This window comes from Lipotes vexillifer, unplaced genomic scaffold, assembly GCF_000442215.2.
Source record: "Lipotes vexillifer unplaced genomic scaffold, Lipotes_vexillifer_v1.1 scaffold497, whole genome shotgun sequence".
NCBI classification, from domain to species: Eukaryota; Metazoa; Chordata; class Mammalia; order Artiodactyla; family Lipotidae; genus Lipotes; species Lipotes vexillifer.
Genome location: NW_006781538.1, coordinates 1,031,951 through 1,036,971, shown reverse-complemented (window position 1 = coordinate 1,036,971; position 5,021 = coordinate 1,031,951).

Genomic DNA, 5,021 nt, shown 5'->3' with positions numbered 1-5,021 from the left:
AAGAGCTAAAACAAATTGTTTTAAAGACTTAATTATTGATTTCATCTTTCAAAGCTTTAGGTAAAGAGGTGTTCAGAAGAGATAGTTATTCAGCCACTTATTCTGAAGCAAAAAAATAGGTTATTTTGCCTTCATTGACAAGACTTCAAATATTAAACACCAGCATATTGAGATTTCTCAGATAACTCAAAGTTTATTAGAATAGAACGGAATAGAATAAGTCAGAATATGTAAGATGTGTTCTCTTTAGCTAAATAGCAATTAAGTCTTATGAATTACTTTCAAACTGAGTCTTAGTTTCAAACCAAGACTGGCAACATATTTAAAATTAAATAGTCCTGTGGTGATTCTTTTTAATCCTAACAATATGAAGAAATACCAGCATATATTTAAAGTATTTAAAAGATCTTACCGCATGGACTTTTACTGACTACTTTTGCCCATTATTGAGAACAGTGTCAGGCACATACTAAGTGCCCATTAAATATCTGTCTAACTGAATGAATGTTATTCTTAATAATATTAGGAGTTTTTTTGTTTGGAGGTTTTTGTTTATTTGTTTTGTTGTTGTTGAATTTAACCCAGTAAGAATTTACATTCCAGGGAACAGAAATATCTATAAAACGAAATGAGATGATACCACCTATCATTTAAATGTTTCCTCTTTTTGGGTTTCCTTTCCTGTACACACACATAGTACAGCTGTTATTACTACTATTGATAGTAACCTTCAGTTTTCTTTTGCTGTGTGAGTAGTGAGCTAAATACTTCACCACAGTTACCTGATTTCATGTTCAAGCTCAGTTTGGGGGATGTTTATATGCAGTATAAATCAGAACACCTTAAATAATTATAAGTAACCTGGTAATATTACCTGTGCTAAACTTAAATGTTTCATACATACATTTTTGTACATGCCTGGAAAATTAAAACTTAAGGAAGTTATATACTGAATTGTGTCCCTCTTCACAAAATTCCTGTGTTGAAATTGTAAATCCTAATACCTCAGAATATGACCATATTTGGACATAGTGTATTTACAGGGGTAATTAGATTAAAATAAGGTCATTAGGGTAGGCCTTAATCCAGTATGTCTAACGTCATTAAAAGAAGAGGAGATTTGGACACATAGATGCATACAGGGAAGAGTAAGTGAAGACACAGGGAGAAGATGGCCATCTCTAAGCCAAGGAGAGTGTCTTGGAACAGATCCTTCCCTTATGGCTCTCAGAAAGAACCAACTCTGCTGACACTTTGATCTCAAACTTCTAGCTTCCAGGCCTGTGAGAAAATAAATTTCTGTTGTTGAGCCACCCAGTCTGTGGCACTTTGTTACAGCAGCCCTAGTAAACTAAAACAGAAATAAATGCCATTATATAAATGACTCATGTTTAAATTTTTCATTTTCTTATAGTGTTTTCTCTTCCTTAACCTAGTTCCAGATTAAGGAAGCTTAGCTGATAGAATACTGCTTTTTAGTTCCAGTGTGTAGAATCTTCCATTCTCTGTGACTTTCTGCACAGTTACTGGCAGATCTATGCAAAGTTAATGTGATGGCAGTGGTTTGCACATACAGTAAGTGACATTATCAAGTAGTCAATAAAATGACACAGTTTTTTCAAATGTAATACCAATTTTGAGATATAAGAACATTGTTAATACAATAGAAGAACCATTAGCACATACAGCAGCTTTGCTTTATTAACATCACTGTTCATGTTAGCAAATGTGATCTAATTTAAGTGATGTCCCCATTATGGTGGCAAATTGTGTTTTCATTAATACAGTGGAAAAGCCATTAATATTAAAATTGCTCATTCAGAATCATATTAGTGAAGTGCTTATCTTATTATCACCAAGCCAATTCTAACCTAGGTGCCAATAAGCAATCTGAGTTGAAGCATCCCATAGCAAAGGCATCATCATACTGCTTTAGGAGGCTCTTATTGGCTTTCTTATGGTTTCTTGAAACCTTTTATTGCATTATTTAAAAAGTTACATAAATTAATGTCAACACTATTGTTAGTTTATTTCTGAATCTTATTCTATAAATTTTATATAAAGACACATACATCCTACAACTTCACATTTGGATATCCTAATTACATCCCTGCGTATCTTCAGAATATTAGTGTGTGTAGGTTTGGGTTCCTTCGTTTTAAGCAACAGAATATAATTACCTTATGCAAAGACACATACTGAAATGGCTATGTGGGAGTTCACAGAATAAACAGGTGGAACTTGCTTAGAATTAGGAAACAGATTTCTAGAGGGCTCTAGAAAGTGAACCAGACCAATGATCATTCTAGCAACAATGGTTGGGTCAGTTTGCTCTGTCAGAATGAATATTTTCATCCTTCCTCCTGTTTTTGTATCAATCCACAGGCCTCAAGTCCTGTGGCAGATAACCTGAATAACTTAGCTTAGGTTCTGCGTCTGGCTGCCTGTTATACTAGGGTAACTGGGAGGGTCTGTTTACTTTTGTATCTATCCTGTAAGACCACACGAAATATGGGAGAGGAAATCTTACCCCACTAATATCTGTGGTGTTATTGATAAAGAAGTAACTGGAATGTTGCCCAAAACTAAAATATCCCACTGTAGTTATCAAATATATGAGTATTCTACCTTATAGGGAAACTGTGGTATGGTAGACATTACTTCTACTCATAATTACCTGGCTTTCTGAAACTTTCATCCTCTGGAATCACGGCCATGTGAGTTGTTTCAGCCAAGGATATGTGAGCAAAAGTGAGGTGTATTTCACAACTCCATCTCAATTTTTAATTACTGGTGCTCAACTCCTCAATTTTCCTTTCGCTGCCACTAAAACCAACAACCTTCCAGATGGTAAAGCCTCTGTCAATTGGGGTCCCAGAAAGCAGCAATGTAAAGTAGAGGGCTTCACTAAAGGTAGTAATAACGTACAATAAAAACAAACATTGTCAAAGTCACAGATATATTGTGGGTTTTGTTACCCAGCCTATCCTGGGGACATATGTGGTATGGCAGAAGGAATGTAAATATTGTTAAAATATAAGCTCTGATTGTTACTGAATATGTGACTAGGGAATTTGTAAAATTTCTCTGTGTATCTCTTTCTTCATTTTTAAAATGGGAGAATAGTTACCAACAGCATGGGTAGGATGTTATGATGTTACCTACAGCCTACAGAGTAAGAAGAAAAGAAGGCTAAAGTCAGAACACTGGGAAATATCAGTAAAGTAGTAGAAAAAATTGGTTGTTGACGGAGACTGGAGATGAAAAACTAGAGAGTTAATAGTAAAACTAAGAGAGGAGAGCTACAGAATAAGGAGAGAAATGCTTCAGAAACAACAAGGTATGAAATGTGTCCATAATATGACAACTAAGAGATAATCGATGACTTTATCAATAGCAACAGACTACTTTGTATTTGTTCCAAGAGGGTACGAGGTACTTTATATTAAAATATTAAGTAAGAAGTAAGCACACCATGAAAACAGGGAAAATGGAAAATATTTAAGTTGTAGTGGGGGAGGGGAGGGAAAGCATACAAAAGAAGGAAAGCTGAGACTGTAACTTATCAAGAATATCTCTGAGCATTTTGATAAACCTGTTAAAAAAGAAACATGATGCATCACAATGAGTCGTATAAGTAAAACAAGATAAATTTTGTGGAACTATTTTCACACAGATCTCTACCATAGAGACCCTAAAGTAACTTAAAAGATGGTGACCTTCTCAAGCAGTTGTTTGCCACATGACTCTTACTTCCACTGTTCCAAAATTTGTGTGCTAAATGGACATCAGCATTATGTGGTAGCATTTCAGTGAAATGCCTATAATCGTATAAGGTTCCAATTCTTGGTGAATTTAGAGATTTGTTGAACTAACTATGCTAAACACTAAGATGCGTTTGACATTAAAAAAATGTTTTAAGTTAGTTTTCAGCATCTCCAGAATGAATTTGGATGTATCTTGCCTTGGCCAGATAACTTAGTTATTCTGAAAAAAATACATCAATTTCTTACACCAAAATCTGTGTTAAAAATTCCTAAAACCTTCCCATTTATACCTTGCACCACAGTTGGGTTAAGAACTTTAATGAATTCCTCCCTGATAGATAATGGTCTGGGAACACCATGTTTTCTGACTCATTTTCTCCATTTCTGTGATGGGAAAAAAAATCCAATCTCTTTTGAATAAAAGATCAGGCACACTCCCTGAGTATAAATTACCCAGTCTTTAAGAGGATAAATTCAATCATGAGGAAATGCATTAGACCACCTACAACTTCTTATTCCTCATGTCCTTTAAAAGAGAGCTAATTTATAATAATTTGTGATTGTTCTATAATTTCTTTTGAACAAACTTAAAACTTTTTTCTCTGTACTTCAATACAATCTCTTCATCCCCTTAAAGGATTTAGTTTTGGATTAAAATCTTCCAGGTGTGTGTGTGTGTGTGTGTTGCATTGAGTTAATAGCAGTGCTACAATGTACTTTATGAAAGTGAAAAAGAGAAATAGTTACCTTTTACTTTCCCACAGAGACAGTATGAATTAAGTGAAATGTGTCCCTCTGTGTATTTATTTCCAACTTAGATTGGAGTTCTTTCATCTTTTTTATCATGTGTACACATATCGCATGCTATGTAATGAGGCTGATCCAACCAACCAACCTTTTTAGATGTACACTGTGTTTTCAATGCAGGCACTGTAAGGGAGCAGGATTTCAGCTTGGAACCTTGACTAGGATCATCCCAGGGTGGGGGCCAATCACTATGTCAAGTGTTGGGACTTTATTGCTGGTCACTGAAGGAGATGGTCATGTAGACCCTGCGATCTTAAGATTTTCCCTTCTCTTTTAGGGGACAGATGTGTCAACCAAGTCCCAGGAATAATGAGGTACATAAACTACAGATCAGGGGCAGCTGTGTTCAGAAAGATTAAGTCCACATCAGCATCATATCCAGTGTATTCTAAACCATCCACAGGTCATTCTTTCCTTCCCCCTCTCTGGATTGCCTCCAAATATATT